General features: G+C 45.0%; 1 long non-coding RNA gene and 2 pseudogenes across 1 annotated transcript; 1 reads left to right on the top strand and 2 right to left on the bottom strand.

The window, feature by feature from the left end:
• Window positions 1–10,751: 10,751 nt before the first annotated feature.
• LOC123395398 lies at window positions 10,752–12,704 on the bottom strand (annotated as a pseudogene).
• On the top strand, window positions 12,479–16,375 carry LOC123395399 (annotated as a pseudogene).
• LOC123395400 lies at window positions 16,281–17,428 on the bottom strand. Its single transcript, XR_006609718.1, has 2 exons — window positions 17,260–17,428; window positions 16,281–16,896 (listed from the first exon to the last, which is right to left on the bottom strand). It is a non-coding gene; the product is annotated as an uncharacterized LOC123395400 (long non-coding RNA).
• Window positions 17,429–17,925: the final 497 nt, after the last annotated feature.

Raw genomic sequence — 17,925 nt, 5'->3', positions numbered from 1 at the left:
ATGTGATCCCGTTATCAAGTGTCAACACTTGCCTATGGCCAGGAAACCTTGACCATCTTTGATCAACGAGCTAGTCAACTAGAGGCTTACTAGGGACAGTGTTTTGTCTATGTATCCACACAAGTATTGTGTTTCCAATCAATACAATTATAGCATGGATAATAAACGATTATCATGAACTAAGAAATATAATAATAACTAATTTATTATTGCCTCTAGGGCATATTTCCAACAGTCTCCCACTTGCACTAGAGTCAATAATCTAGTTCACATCACCATGTGATTCCAACGAATCCAACACCCATATAGTTATGGGGTCTGATCACGTCTTGCTCGTGAGAGAGGTTTTAGTCAACGGTTCTGAGACTTTCAGATTCGTGCGTTCTTTACAAATCTTTATGTCATTTTATAGATGCTGCTACTACGTGCTATTCGGAAATGCTCCAAATATCTACTCTACTATACGAATCCGTTTCACTACTCATAGTTATCCGGATTAGTGTCAAAGCTTGCATTGACGTAACCCTTTACGACAAACTCTTTAACCACCTCCATAATCGAGAAAAATTCCTTAGTCCATTAGTTACTAAGGATAAATTTCGACCGCTGCTAGTGATTCAATCATGGATCACTCTCTGTACCTCTCAACATACTTTGAGTCAAGGCACACTTCAGGTGCGGTACACAGCATGGCATACTTTAGATTCTACGGCTAAGGCATAGAAGACGACCTTCGTCTATTCTCTTTATTCTGCCGTGGTCGGGTTTTGAGTCTTACTCAAATTTACACCTCACAACGCAACCAAGAACTCCTTCTTTGCTGGTCTATTTTGAACTCTTTCAAAAACTTGTCAAGGCATGCATCTTGTTGAAACTTCTATTAAGCGCTTTCGATCTATCTCCATAGATCTTTGATGCTCAACGTTCAAGTAGCGTAATCCAGGTACTCCTTTGAAAACTTCTTTCAAACAACCTTGTATGCTTTACAGAAATTCTACATTACTTCTGATCCACAATATGTCAACCACATATACCTATCAGAAATTCTATAGTGCTCCCACTCACTTCTTTGGAAATACAAGTTTCTCATAAACCTTGTACAAACCCAAAATCTTTGATCATCTCATCAAAGTGTATATTCCAACTCCGAGATGCTTGCACCAGTCCATTGAAGGATTACTGGAGCTTGCATACTTGCTAGTATCTTTAGGATCGACAAAACCTTCTGGTTGTATCACATACAATGTTTGCTCAAGGAAACCGTCGAGAAAACAATGTTTTGACATCCTACGTGCAATATTTCATAAATAATGCTTCAACAACTAACATAATTCTAACAGACTTTTAGCATCGCTATGAGTGAGAAAGTCTCATCATAGTCAACTGTTTGATCTTGTTGAAAACATCTTTGCGACAAGTCGAGCTTTTCTTAATAGTGACTTATCACCATCATCGTCTGTTTTCCTTTAAAGATCCATCTTTACTCAATAGTCCTATGACCATCAAGTAATTCTTCCAAAGTCTACACTTTGTTTTCATCCATGGATCCTCTCTCGGATTTCATGGCTTCCAGCCATTTGTCGGAATCTGGGCCCACCATCGCTTTCTCCATAACTCGTAGGTTCACTGTTGCTCAACAACATGACCTCCAAGACAGGGTTACCGTACTACTCTGCAGCAGTACGCGACCTTGTCGACCTACGAGGTTTGTAGTAACTTGATTCGAAGCTCAATGATCATCATCATCAGCTTCCACTTCAATTGGTGTAGGCGCCACATGAACAACTTCCTGCGCCCTGCTACACACTGGTTCAAGTGATGGTTCAATAACCTCATCAAGTTCTACTACCCTCCCACTCAATTCTTTCGAGAGAAACCTTTCCTCGAGAAAGGATCCGTTTCTAGAAACAAACACTTTGCTTTCGGATCTGAGATAGGAGATGTACCCAACTGTTTTGGATATCCTATGAAGATGCATTTATCCGCTTTGGGTTCGAGCTTATCAGTGAGTGTCATCTCAACGGAAATACGCGGCGCCCTATTTAAAGTGAGTGTGGTTGTCTCTAATGCATAACCCATAAACGATAGTGGTAATTCGATAAGAGACATCATAGTATGCACCATACCAAATAGTGCGTGGTTATGACGTTCAGACACATCATCACACTATGATGTTCCAGGTGGCATGAACGGCGAAACAATTTCCACATTGTCTTAACTGTGTACCAAAACTCGTAACTCAGATATTCATTTCCATGATCATATCGTAGACAGTTTATCCTCTTGTTACGACGAACTTCACTCTAAAACGGAATTGAACTTTTCAACATTTTAGACTTGTGATTCATTAAGTAAATACTCCTGTATCTACTCAAATCGTCAGTGAAGTAAGAACATAATGATATCCACTGCGTGCCTCAGCACCCATTGGACTGCATACATAAAAAATGTATCACTTCCAACAAGTTACTATCTTATTTCATCTCAATGAAAACAAGGCCTTGCTCATGTGGTATGATTTGCATGTCACTAGTGATTCGAAATCAGGTGAGTACAAAGATCCATCAGCATGGAGCCTCTTCATGCAATTTATACTAACATGACTCAAGCGGCAGTGCCACAAGTAAGTGGTACTATCATCATCAACTCGTATCTTTTGGCACCAATATCATGAACATGTGTAACACTACGATCGAGATTCAATAAACCATTGAAGGTGATTATTCAAGAAAATAGAGTAACCATTATTCTCTTTAAATGAATAATCGTATTGCAATAAACACGATCCAATCATGTTCATGCTTAACGCAAGCACCAAATAACAATTATTTAGGTTTAACACCAATCCCGATGGTAGAGGGAGCGTGCGACGTTTGATCATATCAATCTTGGAAACACTTCCAACACGTATCGTCACCTCGCCTTTAGCTAGTCTCCGTTTATGCCGTAGCTTTCATTTCGCGTCACTAATCACTTAGCAACCGAACCGGTATCCAATACCCTCGTGCTACTAGGAGTACTAGTAAAGTACACATCAACATCATGTATATCAAATACACTTCTTTCGACTTTTGCCAGCTTTCTTATCTACCAAGTATCTTGAGTTGCTCCGCCTCAGTGATTGTTCCCCTCATTACAGAAGCACTTAGTCTCGGGTTTTGGGTTTAATCTTGGGTCTCTTCATTAGTGCAGCAACTGTTTTGCCGTTTCACGAAGTATCCCTTCTAGCCCTTGCCTTTCTTGAAACTTAGTGGTTTTACAAACCATCAACTATTGATGCTCCTTCTTGATTTCTACTTTCGCAGTGTCAAACATCGCGAATCGCTCAAGGATCATTGTATGTATCCTTGATATGTTATAGTTCATCACGAAGCTCTCACAGCTTGGTGGCAGTGACTTTGGAGAACTATCACTATCTCATCTGGAAGATTAACTCCCACTTGATTCAAGCGATTGTCGTACTCAGACAATCTGAGCACATGCTCAACGATTGAGCCTTTTCTCCTGTGCTTTGTGGACAAAGAATCTTGTCGGAGGTCTCGTACCTCTTAACAAGGGCACAAGCATGAAATCACAATTTCATCTCTTAAGAACATCACTTATGTTCCGTGACGTTTTACAACGTTTTCGGCGCCTTGCTTCTAAGCCATGAAGTATTTTTGTACTGAACTATCGTGTAGTCATCAGAAACGTGTATGTCGGATGTTCACAGCATCCACAGACGACGCTCGAGGTGCAGCACACCGAGTGGTGCATTTAGGACATAAGCCTTCTGTGCAGCAACGAGGACAATCCTCGGTTTTACAGACTCAGTCTGCAAAGTTTGCTACTATCAACTTTCAACTAAATTTTCTCTAGGAACATGTAAAACAGTAGAGCTATAGCGCAAGCTACATCGTTATTCGCAAAGACCATTAGACTATGTTCATGACAATTAGTTCAATTAATCATATTACTTAAGAACTCCCACTCAAAAAGTACATCTCTCTAGTCATTTGAGTGGTACATGATCCAAATCCACTATCTCAAGTCCGATCATCACGTGAGTCGAGAATAGTTTCAGTGGCAAGCATCTCTATGCTAATCATATCAACTATACGATTCATGCTCGACCTTTCGGTCTCATGTGTTCCGAGGCCATGTCTGCACATGCTAGGCTCGTCAAGCTTAACCCGAGTGTTCCGCGTGCGCAACTGTTTTGCACCCGTTGTATGTGAACGTTGAGTCTATCACACCCGATCATCACGTGGTGTCTCGAAACGACGAACTGTAGCAACGGTGCACAGTCGGGGAGAACACAATTTCGTCTTGAAATTTTAGTGAGAGATCACCTCATAATGCTACCGTCGTTCTAAGCAAAATAAGGTGCATAAAAGGATTAACATCACATGCAATTCATAAGTGACATGATATGGCCATCATCTCGTGCTTCTTGATCTCCATCGCCAAAGCACCGGCACGATCTTCTTGTCACCGGCGCCACACCATGATCATCCATCAACGTGTTGCCATCGGGGTTGTCGTGCTACTTATGCTATTACTACTAAAGCTACATCCTAGCAAAATAGTAAACGCATCTGCAAGCACATATGTTAGTATAAAGACAACCCTATGGCTCCTGCCGGTTGCCGTACCATCGACGTGCAAGTCGATATTTCTATTACAACATGATCATCTCATACATCCAATATATCACATCACATCATTGGCCATATCACATCACAATCATACCCTGCAAAAACAAGTTAGACGTCCTCTAATTTTGTTGTTGCATGTTTTACGTGGTGACCAAGGGTATCTAGTAGGACCGCATCTTACTTACGCAAACACCACAACGGAGATATATGAGTTGCTATTTAACCTCATCCAAGGACCTCCTCGGTCAAATCCGATTCAACTAAAGTTGGAGAAACCGTCACTTGCCAGTCATCTTTGAGCAAAGGGGGTTACTCGTAACGATGAAACCAGTCTCTCGTAAGCGTACGAGTAATGTCGGTCCAAGCCGCTTCGATCCAACAATACCGCGGAATCAAGAAAAGACTAAGGAGGGCAGCAAAACGCACATCACCGCCCACAAAACCTTTTGTGTTCTACTCGAGAAGACATCTACGCATGAACCTAGCTCATGATGCCACTGTTGGTGAACGTCGCATGGGAAACAAAAATTTTCCTACGCGCACGAAGACCTATCATGGTGATGTCCATCTACGAGAGGGGATGAGTGATCTACGTACCCTTGTAGATCGTACAGCAGAAGCGATTAGAGATCGCGGTTGATGTAGTGGAACGTCCTCACGTCCCTCGATCCGCCCGGCGAACAATCCTGCGATCAGTCCCACGATCTAGTACCGAACAGACGGCACCTCCGCGTTCAGCACACGTACAGCTCGACGATGATCTCGGCCTTCTTGATCCAGCAAGAGAGACGGAGAGGTAGAAGAGTTCTCCGGCAGCGTGACGGCGCTCCGGAGGTTGGTGATGATCTTGTCTCAACAGGGCTCCGCCCGAGCTCCGCAGAAACGCGATCTAGAGGAAAAACTATGGAGGTATGTGGTCGGGCAGCCGTGAGAAAATCGTCTCAAATCTGCCCTAAAAGCCCCATATATATAGGAGGAGGGAGGGGGACCTTGCCTTGGGGTCCAAGGGAACCCCAAGGGGTCGGCCGAGCCAGGGGGGAGGACTCTCCCCCCCCAAACCGAGTCCTACTTGGTTTGGTGGGAGGGAGTCCTTCCCCCTTCCCACTTCTTCCTCTTTTTTTTCTTCCTTTGATTTTTCTTCCTTGGCGCGTAGGATTTGGTGGGCTATCCCACCAGCCCACTAAGGGCTGGTGTGACCCCCACAAATACCTATGGGCTTCCCCGGAGTGGGTTGCCCCCCTCCGGTGAACTCCCGGAACCCATTCGTCATTCCCGGTACATTCCCGGCAACTCCGAAAACCTTCCGGTAATCAAATGAGGTCATCCTATATATCAATCTTCGTTTCCGGACCATTCCGGAAACCCTCGTGACGTCCGTGATCTCATCCGGGACTCCGAACAACATTCGGTAACCAACCATATAACTCAAATACGCATAAAACAACGTCGAACCTTAAGTGTGCAGACCCTGCGGGTTCGAGAACTATGTAGACATGACCCGAGAGACTCCTCGGTCAATATCCAATAGCGGGACCTGGATGCCCATATTGGATCCTACATATTCTACGAAGATCTTATCGTTTGAACCTCAGTGCCAAGGATTCGTATAATCCCGTATGTCATTCCCTTTGTCCTTCGGTATGTTACTTGCCCGAGATTCGATCGTCAGTATCCGCATACCTATTTCAATCTCGTTTACCGGCAAGTCTCTTTACTCGTTCCGTAATACAAGATCCCGCAACTTACACTAAGTTACATTGCTTGCAAGGCTTATGTGTGATGTTGTATTACCGAGTGGGCCCCGAGATATCTCTCCGTCACACGGAGTGACAAATCCTAGTCTTGATCCATACTAACTCAACTAACACCTTCGGAGATACCTGTAGAGCATCTTTATAGTCACCCAGTTACGTTGCGACGTTTGATACACACAAAGCATTCCTCCGGTGTCAGTGAGTTATATGATCTCATGGTCATAGGAATAAATACTTGACACGCAGAAAACAGTAGCAACAAAATGACACGATCAACATGCTACGTCTATTAGTTTGGGTCTAGTCCATCACATGATTCTCCTAATGATGTGATCCCGTTATCAAGTGTCAACACTTGCCTATGGCCAGGAAACCTTGACCATCTTTGATCAACGAGCTAGTCAACTAGAGGCTTACTAGGGACAGTGTTTTGTCTATGTATCCACACAAGTATTGTGTTTCCAATCAATACAATTATAGCATGGATAATAAACGATTATCATGAACTAAGAAATATAATAATAACTAATTTATTATTGCCTCTAGGGCATATTTCCAACAGATGACTCATACAATTATAGTATTGTTATCATCAACGTTGGTCAGAAAATAACAATACCATATTTAACTTTAAAACAAACATCATTCTATTGTCATAGCGGAATCTGTTTGAATCCTATTTCACCCACAAGGGAAAAACTTTGCTAATAACAGTTCTTCCAATTAAATTTTCCCGTTGGTTTCAATTTAATTGGAGGACTAAACCTTTTTACTTTGCAGCGGAAAAACGTGAATATAAAAATTCATGTACCTTTACATAAAAATTATTCTGTGAAAAATAAAAAATTCATGAACTTTATTTTCCTTTTGTAAAATCCATGAACTTTTCTCTTTTTGAAAATATTTTTTTTATTTTCAGAACCTTTTATTTTTCTTTTCAGAAAAATTATCATTGCTTTTACAGAAATCTCGAACATTTTAATTTCCTCTTTTCTAAACATATTTTCGTAAGAAAAAATGCCTAGAAAAAGAACAACTTTTAAATCTGCCTAAATAGGCAGAATAATTAAAATCTCTTATAAAGGAGTAAATGGCCGGCTAGGCCGGCCTGAGGCCTTTCCTACTTTCGGCCCGAAAGGCCCTTTACCCCCACCAGCCGAGAGACTGGGCAGAAAGCCGTGCGGCCAGGCGCCGGTGCCCCTCCTGGCGGCCTGGGCCGGCCCAGCGCGGGCGGCGGACACTGCGGCCAGAAGGCCCGCCCTGGCCCTAGGGTTTCAGCCTCAGCCGTCGGATTGAATCCGACGGTCAAGCGTTAGGATCGGGTCATCAAAACCGGGGCAGAAACCTCTCCCGACCGAAACCCTAGTCATTTTCGTTTTCTTTCCCTCTGGCGCCGCTCCCTTTGTCGTTCCTATCGGCACCCAGACGGCTCCTCTCGCGCGGAGGCAGTCTAGCCCACCGACGAGCCCTGCCGCGGTGGCCTTCGAGCGACGCGCTCTCCTCTCTCGGCTCCTGACTCCCCACGCGGAGTCCCTCGACCGTTCCTTGCCCTCGAGCGGCGGCGCCCTGCCCCGCCGAGGAGCTCCTGCGGCCGTTCCCGAGCAGCCCACGGCGGCCGAGCCACTCGCTCGCGTGGTGGCCCTCTTGCCCCGCCGAGCGCAGCGCGCCGCCGCTCATGCATGCTCCTGTGGCCGCTGGCCGTGGTGGTTAGAAACCCCACGCCGCGTGCTGCCTTCCTTGCGTGGTGGCAGCCATGCCCTGCCGAGGGATCCCCTTCTTCCTTCATGCAGCGGCGTCCCCCTCCGCTCCTCTTGCCGGTGTGCGCCTCTCCCGAGGGAGAGTGCGCCGCCGTCAAGGGAGGTGTTGGGGTGCCAACAACCCTGCCGTTTCTTTTCGTTTTCTTTGACAGGGTAAAACCGCGTTATCATTCCCGTTCCTTTGCCGGCGCGCGCGAGCACCTTTGAGGTGAACGCGCCACCGTCAAGGGAGTGGTGTTGATGCCCTTTTGCCCCGTTTGGGTTTTTTCCCTTTGCACCGTTGCCTCCCCTTCGCCGGTGACGCGTTTCCCTTAGCGGAAGCGCGCCGCCGTCGAACGGCGTGGTCACGGTGCATGTACTTTGCCCCTGGAGGAGTGGCTTTTCTTTGCTTGGCATGTTCCCCTTCTTCTTTGCCTTTTTTTGTATGCCTTTTGGATCTCAAAGGATCCGATCTTTGCCTCCGAGGAGGTAGGTTCTTCTTCCCCACACCTCGGCATGCCGATGCGTGTGGGGATCGAGAGGAACAGGCGCGGCCTTGCGGCGGCGCTTCTTTGCCGACGAGGCCCGTGGCCATCTTCGGTGTCTTTGCCCATCTAGGGTGCTTTTGGGAAGGGGGTTCCTTTTCTTTGTGTCTTTCCACCGAAGACACATCTAAAGCCTCGTGGCTCTGATACCATTGATAGATCCCGTGGATCGACAAGGCTAGATGTGTTCGGTGAGATTAGTGGTTTGTTACCTTGTTGTGACCTCGATGAGCTTCCTCTCATCGTCCATCTTGATGTAGAGGAGACGGTGGGAAGCAGAGAGATGTGGTAGCGGCGGCGGTGGACTTCCCGTCGCTTCAGTGCATCCCTCTAGATCGAATTAGGGTTAGAGAGTGGGGAACCAGTGGCGGCGGCGAACCTCGTAACCCGTGCCATGGTCCCCACCTCCTCTATATATAACACTGCGCGATAGGGGCCCACCAGCCTTGCTTGGGCTGGACGCCCCCGATCAGGACGTGAGTCAAGGTCCAATGGGCCGTTGGACCCATTGGAAAAGAGATCAATCTAACATACTCAAATGCCCAACTCATTATATCTATGCGTCCTCGATCATACATATAAGTACTTCTTTCCGGACACAATTTTTCAACACTGCTTAAAGGGGTCAGACCAATTAAAGCACCAACAAACACATTACTAGTTTAACCTGCATGTGCTAGAAATAAATAAACATGCAAATATAAAGAGGAGGATGAAAGGTTGTCCATTTTACTTTCTTCAAGCCTGTTAGGTTGATGTAAATATACAACAAATGATGATAATTACGTTCTAGCGACCTGTTTGCCAAGAGCAGCCCGGCCTGCAATAGCGGCACAGTAGCACACCACCGTGTAGTAACTTGGTGCAAGTTTTTGAACCCGCAGTACGTACAACCATGTCCATCAAGAAAAAATCTTAGATGCAGCAAAGGTATATATAGATCGACTGTCAAGCAAAATAACATCCTCCAGAAAAGTGGCAACCAAAAATTCTGAAAAAAAAATTAAGTGACACATAGGGCACGTAAAAAAAGTATCAAGCCCGATCGTCACCATGCATGCATGCATGCAGCATCCGTACGATGGATGTATCGTCCAAAGGCGCGGGATCGCACGCCACGGAAAGAAACGATCGACCGTGAAGCTAGTAACGCCAAACGAAGAAAACTGCGTTCGTTTTTATCTGTATTATTAAAAACATGAGAGGACAGATCCAACTCTACATCTAGACCGCCTAATCTTTAAACCAACGCTCTAAAATCTTCGAAACTAACGAATCTTCGTTAGCGCTAATGGAAAGGCTCGCTAACCTCGCACGTCGTCTCGCCCGCAAAACACCTCGTCCGCGCATTAACCGCCCCCTCGCCCCGCACGCTTGCTCCGCCTGCGCCGGTCTCTGCATCGCCCCGCACCCCTCGCCCCGCACGCTCGCCCTGCTCGCCGCGAAGGTCGCCGCCCCCTCGCCCCGCTCGCCGCCCCTCGCCCTGCACGCTCGCCCGCTTGCAGCGAAGGTCGCCGTCCCCTCGCCCCGCTCGTCGCGCCGGTTCAGCGCCGGTTGCCGCCCCGCGTTGACGGGCGAGGAGACGATGTAGCTGGAGGAGCCCCTGGAGGAGCCGCCGAAGGTCGCTCCTATCGGACACAACTCCCGGCCGGCGGCGCAGCTCCCCGCACCACGACATCGCGCCGCGCAGCTCCCCCAGGCCTGAGCCCCCTGCATCGTGCAACTCCCTGATCCTCCTCTCAGACAGCAGCCCCGCACAGCTCGTCAGCTCCTCTGTTCCGTCCCCCCGACCTAAAAATCGCGTTTTCCTCCATCAGTCGATTTATTGGACGCGGTGACGCCGGTGGCGACGGACGCGGAGTGGCTGCAGTGGATGCCGAAGAAGAAGAAGCGGGCTCCAACGGAGAAGAAGCAAGTGGCTCGAGTGGCTCGAGGCGTGACTGCGCATCGTCGGATTCGCGCCGTCCCGCGAGGACCGCGCCTTGTGGGATGCCTGGACGCCGTTGACGCCTTGACGGAGAAGAAGTCTCCGACCACCTCATACCCGCCGCTAACCTGCACATCAGTCATCAGGTAACCCAGCCGCTGCCCACGACTAGATTTCAGTTTCAGCTTCAGGATGCATTTATGCAAAGATTCAGAGTCCCAGGATGATCCAAAATTTCCTCAGATTTATTCCAAGTGATTCTTCAGATTTGTCCCCTCAGAGTATTTGTTGTAGAGCCGCATACGCGAGTAGTTCAGTAATGTTCATTGTAACATGAACATAGTGATAAAATTGTCAGTTTGGTGCATGAATGGATCTTTAGCAGAGCATCTGAATTTCGCATACATAAGAAACAATTGTCAGTTTGGTGCATGAATGCTTCCATTTTCCGTTCTTGCATCATGCCAGTAAAGTTCAAAAAATTGGCTGGAATCCGTCCAGTGAACTTGTTTTTTGACAGGTCCAATAGCTGGAGTTGACGAAATTGTAGTATCTGTGAGGGTATGATGCCGTCAAACATGAGCTGAAGAAATCTTAGTTCAGGCAAGCTCTTACTTATCCAAGAAGGTATTCCACCTGAGAAATTATTGCCTCCCAGATCTAGAGTGATAAGTTTATTGCTTTTCTCAAGAACCGAAGGAAAGGTTCCACTGAAATGGTTATTGGCTAGGTGCAGAGACTGAAGATTCTGGTTAGGGGTCGCCGAGGATGGAAGTACACCACTGAGCGAGTTGCTGGACAAATCCATGAATTCCAAATGCGGCATGTTCCATAAACACTTGGAGTTGGAGAGATCTCCGTGTAAGGCATTGTTTGATAGGTCCAGAAGTCTTAACCCAGTAGAGTTGCAGAGGAATACCTCACCCTGATCTGTTAGGAGTGTGCCATACAGTTGGTTTCGCCTCAAAGCCATCGCCCGAAGTTGTTCTGGAGGCTTGCCAAAACAACCCATTAGGTCTGCAACAATGTTGTTTTCCGTGAAGTCAATGTACTTCAGTGTTGTGCAATTCTGAAAGGTCGGGTTCCGAAGGCTCGTAAATCCATTGTATGCACCAATGACGGTAATCAGTGCTCCTCCCAGAGAAGTTGTTTTTTGCAATGTCGATGTAACACAGGACGATGTTATTCCCTAGCTCAAGCATGACGTCACCTCCAAGCTGATTTTCTGACAGCAACAAGCCATTTTGCTTTACCAAACGAGAGAATGTACCTGGTATCTGGCCATGTAAATAATTCTGCGTCAAGTCCATGCGGTGTAATTCTGTCATGTTACCAATCTCCAGCGGGATGCGCCCTGTCAGACTATTGTTTCTCAGGTTCAGCAACCGGAGATTCTTCAGTCTCCCAAATGTTAGCGGGATTGATCCAGTCAAACTGACTGAGTAGAGAGTGAGCTTCGTCAAGCTTGTCAAGTTACCAATCTCTTCAGGTAGCGCTACACCATCAAGACCCAAACCTCCCAGTTGCAGTTCAGTGAGCTGCTTCAGCCGGCCAATGCCACGGGGAATTGTACCAGTTATATACCAGTTGCTGCTGATCCGCAACCACACCAGGCTTGTCAGGTCACCGATCCCTTCTGGAATGTTGCCATATAGACCGTTCTGAAATAGCATGAGCTTCTTCAGGTTGGGGAAAGCAGAGAAGTCAAACTTGTCAAGTGTGCCATTCAGATTCGCACCGCTGATGTTGAGCTTGATGATGGTGCTCCTGGCAGAGTTGCAACTGATGTGCATCCAGTGGCAGACGCCGGTGGAGTTGGCCAATGACCATGAGCTTAGGGACTCATCGGCACCGGCCAAGCTAGCCTTCCAACTCAGAAGAGCCCCAGCTTCACGCCGAATGTCGGCGCTCACCGGTGTGACAACAGCACAGAGTATGAGGCAAGTGCAAGAGAGTAAGAGGTGCTTCATGATGGCTTGGGTCTGGCTAGAGTATGCTGTAAGAATGAGAATGAGAATAGGTTTAGGGCATGTGCAAGTCCTCATCCCCACAGGAGTTGATCTCGGTGGCTTTGACTCTTCTCTGTCTTCTTCTACTTCAGAAAAGTATATCCCGATTGTTTCTCACTTCTGATTATATACCACGAGAACAAAATGTGTATTCCGATTATCCCCACAGCCACAGGAGTGCATGCTTATTCTCGGAGTAAATCTTTTTTTTTTCAATTATTATCTGACTCCAATTTGGTTGCTGACGCATGCAGATGTATCCTCTGGAGATGGAAGGCAGCTCGAACCCAAAGGCGTCCAACAAGCCCAAGTGTATTCACCTCTTTCTTACCTTATATTTATTCTATCTCGACTCGGATGCATGCCGCGCTATTTGTTAGGATCTTTTTTTGGATCCAGTCAGCGCCGTTTCAATAAATTGACAGTACTTTGGTTCTCTCTGTCTGCAGATTCCAAGTTTACACAGCAGGAGCTTCCAGCATGCAAGCCACTACTGACACCTGGAATTGTAAGTTTGTAACTATCCCAATCTCCAGTGCTTGTTTATCATCTTCTGTTCCTGTAATTACACATGAAATTTACGAATTACTTTCAAGTGATGGCAATGTGTGGACTTGCATAGGTCATTGCTGCCTTTGCGCTCATCGGCACCCTGTTTGTTCCCATCGGGCTCGCGTCGCTGCATGCGTCACGACAGGATCAAATGCAGATGTTTTTTATGATCGCATTAGTTCTCTCTGCTGTGATACTTTATGGTGCGTTTGCTTACCATGTACCTTTCTTGTGATGCAGGTTGTCGAACTGGTGCATAGATATGATGCTGGTTGTGTGCCCGTGGATGACAAGGTTGGGTTCATCCAGAACTCCAGGACTGACAAGACATGCACAGTAACAATGAATGTGAGTTTCAAGTGAAAATGTTATCGCAACTATACATATTTACTTGTGATGGTTGCGCGTAGTACTACTGTTGTTGAGATAGTCTTTAAGCAGAAGCACATTATCTCCTATAAATATGAACGAACTGGTCATTGTATGCCCTCCAGGTGCCAAAATACATGAAGAGCCCAATCCATGTCTATTACCTGATCGATGGCTTCTATCAAAACCATTGAAGGTATATTTTCCTATTAAATATTTTACTTAAAAAAACTACTTCCTCCGATCCATGTTAATTGTCGCAACTTTAATAGGAGTATATTGCTTCCCTGGTTGGTTCTCAATAAGTGCTTCGCAAGGAATTTGAAATTATTCATTTCCTACCTTCTGTTGCATTTTTATAGGACACCATAAAACTGGATCTCGTATATTTTTTTTTATCTATACTGCATTAGCAGGCACACTATACTGTTGTATTGACTGATTCCTGTCGGAACAAATTATGTCGAGATACTCAGACCAATTATTGCTCGTCTTTTCCTAGGTATGTGAGAAGTCGAAGTGACAAACAACTGCGGTATAAGAGCGTTGTACATTTGATATCGGATTGTGTGCCTGAAGGTAAGACCGCTGATGGTGCTCCAATTGTTCCATGTGGCCTTGTTGCTTGGAGTTTGTTCAACGACACATATACAGTTCGTGTCAATGGGGTGGTTACTCGAGTGAATAAAAAGGACATAGCTTGGAAGAGTGACAAGAACAATAAATTCAGCAATAATATCTATCCCAGTAACTTCCAGAAGGGAAGTCTTATAGGTGGTGCTAAGCTTAATGAGAGCATACCGGTACGTGGATTTCTCCTCTATCACCCTGCATATGCGTGCTGGAATAGATCAGACCTCTGATACAACCGTTTTATGCACACTCTTTTAGATTTTGTACTCATTAATTTATTCTTCGTGTCACAATTGTTTAGTTAAGTGAGCAAGAAGATCTCATTGTTTGGATGAGAACCGCTGCGCTCCCAACTTTCAGGAAGCTGTATGGAAGAATTGAGAAAGATATCAATGCAAATGATAATGTAACAGTGGTTATACAGAACAACTATAACACATATAGTTTTGGAGGATCAAAAGCGTTAGTCCTTTCTACTGCATCTTGGATTGGAGGAAAAAACAATTTCATTGGTATTGCATATCTGACTATTGGTGGTCTGTGCCTTTCTCTTGCTATGTGCTTCTTAGTTCTCTACATGATTAAACGAAGGTATGCTTCAAAATTTGCTCACTACCATTTCATACCGGACCTGTCATTTCTCTTATCTCGAAACTTATTTTTAAGCATTTATATCACACTTACTTTCATGAGCCCTTGTTATTAGTTTGTTACTACAATGTTGTTATTAGTAAAGTCAATTTGAGTGAAATTAGGAAAAAACTACAATGAGCCTACGAAGGATTATTGCATGTATAGCATGTAGGTTTTCTTCACATATAGCAAAAGACTCTCCAAAGCAAAAGCTATGGTGAATATTAATTTTCAAACGGAGGTTTGCTTTGTACACTTTATTTTTTAATACGATCAAACTATATATACTTTGAACAAAATCAATTGAACATGCTACCGGTAGAACAAGATAGTCAGTTAAACATGCTTGCATTTCCTTAGATGGTACTTCCTCCGTCCCAAAATTCTTGTCTTAGGTTTCACTAGAAATGGATGTATCTAAATACCAAAACATGACTAGGTACATTCATATCTAGACAAATCTAAGACAAGAATTTTGGGACGAAGGGAGTATATAGGTCAGAATTAATGATTGTAGGTGTTGACGTATTATGTACAATGTAAAAGAACAACATGGATGATATATTATCAGAGAAAAAATGAAATAAATAGGGTGGATGTTAATTTGTTGGAAGTGAGTACCCTACTACAATCCTTGTAATAGATTCATAGTTCTATATATCATTAAAACCTATGTGTCTACAAACTGATTGAAAATTATTATTGTTTAGACAATTGCAGCATTGAAACCTACTAGATTTAAGTATACTGTTGTTTGCTTAGCGCCTTGTTGGTGTTTGTGAATTAGGAAATACATGGAAAATAGTATCATTCTAGACGATAATTCAACTCGGAGACCAGGCTCACCACGATTTAAAATAGAAAAAAAAATCGAATTAATGATATTGGACAGTGACATCTACACCATGTTCTTCACAAACACTTAAAGTAGAACCCTTCATTCCGAGTTAATGATAATGCTTCATGTGGAGGCGCTTTTTCCTCTTAGCCCTATGGCTTGGTCGATGCTTCTATGTCTACCGGTGCTCCGTGTGTTGATGGAAGGCGTACTAAGGATCTAGCGACATCTTCATGCATAATGCATAACGATATTTATTGTAATGGAGAATTATATGAGCCACTTCTCATTATGATAGTATATATTGTACCTACCAGCACGAGTTTATCTTGCCCTCTCTTAGGATGGTGTTGACAATCTACATTCACCGTAAATTATGTTGTCTTATAGCATTTTAGATTGACACATCGGCGGTTTACACCAATACGGATATCAAGAATGCAAACCAGTTGATGATGTTACGATATTCCTTCGAGCCTGGGATAAGTATGCAAATCCGTTGACGATATTTGAGGGGAATGAAGAAAGAGCTGCAGCTGCCTGTGCTTGTTCTCTTAGCGCCTCTTCTTTGCCAAATAACATAAGCAACCACTCAGCTCAGTCACTACATACCCATTGGCATTTAACATCGTTCCTTCTTTCACTCCTTTTTCAAAACTTCACCAAACTGTATTCTATTTAACTTTACATTGATACGTGCTTTGCATGATGTGAAGAGAGTATTAAATCAAGTTCTACATCATCCAGCAATCCGTCTTGATGTTGCTCTTCTATCATGACTAGTTCATCTCTGCTTTTCTATTCTCTGATCCTATCATGGGTTTCATGTTTTTCAACTTTCTTGATCTCATTTCTAGCTAGGCTTAACATATTACTTGTGTATTTGCTGAAAGAAAGATGATTACCTCAACTAAGAATGAGCACATGCATGTGTCATACAATGAGGTTCTAGATATTCATTGTTTTCATCCCATATAAATCAGTTGGCAACCTGATGAATGAAAAAATTCATTCCATTACACGTGTGTTGCACGTGCGATGTTACTAGTAGTCACAAAAGGCCGAAATATGTATGTGGGGTGGATGAATAGCAGAACGGAAAAGAACACAAGTAGATAAAGAGGGGGGAAACCAAGAACTGACAAAAGTGAAAAAAAAACAGCCATCCTCAAGCGACAGTCTTCACGTCTCTACTAATTACGCTCCTGTGCCGGTGACTTGTTTGCGAAGAGCTAGCCGGAGGCTATCTTGCCAGAACAAGTTCTGCTCAACAAGGCAAATAGTTAGATGCAGCAAGAAAAACCTCAAAAAAAAGTATGGCAAGCAAAACGAAACCATCAAAAAGAGACTCCGGATACAGTCCACCATGCATGCAACCATCCATATGATACTAGTCCAAAGGAGCGCTCACGCATGCCCAACTTGCGTAGGGGAACGATCGACAGAAGCTAGTGACCAGCAAAATGAAGAAAACTGCGCCGGCGAAGTCACAAAAGCCCGAAAGAATATGCAAAAGGGAAAACAGCCCGAGTAAGAGGAACAGAAAAACAAAACGAAGAAGGACAAAAGAAACCACCATTGAAGCTATAGCTAGTTTGAAGGAAATATGGATCGAGATTCGACTACCTCACACACGGCGATGAAGCTATAGCTAGTGACTGTCTTCACGTCGCTGCGCAGATCGGCCGGTGCTCCGTTCTGCTGCTCGCCACGCAAGCTCTCCGCGCCACCGCTTCCACTCTCTCCTTCTTTCTTTTGTCGACCTTCGCCTCGCACGCTGCCCCCTCTTTCCTCACTTTGGGGATGAGGAGATGAGCCTGAAGCGCGTCCGGGTATATATATGCTATTGCGCTCTCTCCCCCTCCCTCTCCCTCACCCCCCCTCTCTCTCTCTCTCTCTCTGCATGTGTCTGTGTGTGAGAGACTGATGTGTGTATGCGAGAGAAATGGTGCAGAAAGAAGAGATGTGAGGCGTGTCAGGCTCGAAAGTTGCACTAGTAACCCACATGCACACTAGTAGCAACCGATCGACTACTAGCTCACAGACGTCATACACATGTTAAACCAGCCGAGGCACCGTCCAGCGTGCTCTTTCCCAAAACCATAATTCATGAGCGGGAGGTGGCCTTGTCAGTTGTTCGTACGGTGCATGGCAGGGGGCAGAAACCGACTAGCTATCACAGAGGAAGCATCCTTTTTTTTTTCCCAAAGATTCCCCGTCGTTTTCAGATGACTAGAGACTGCATGCATAGCTTTTAAGCAGGACGTACGTACTCCCTCTCTACCTAAATAC

This window comes from Hordeum vulgare, chromosome 5H (assembly GCF_904849725.1).
Source record: "Hordeum vulgare subsp. vulgare chromosome 5H, MorexV3_pseudomolecules_assembly, whole genome shotgun sequence".
NCBI lineage: Eukaryota > Viridiplantae > Streptophyta > Magnoliopsida > Poales > Poaceae > Hordeum > Hordeum vulgare.
This window is presented reverse-complemented; position numbering and strand designations above follow the sequence as displayed.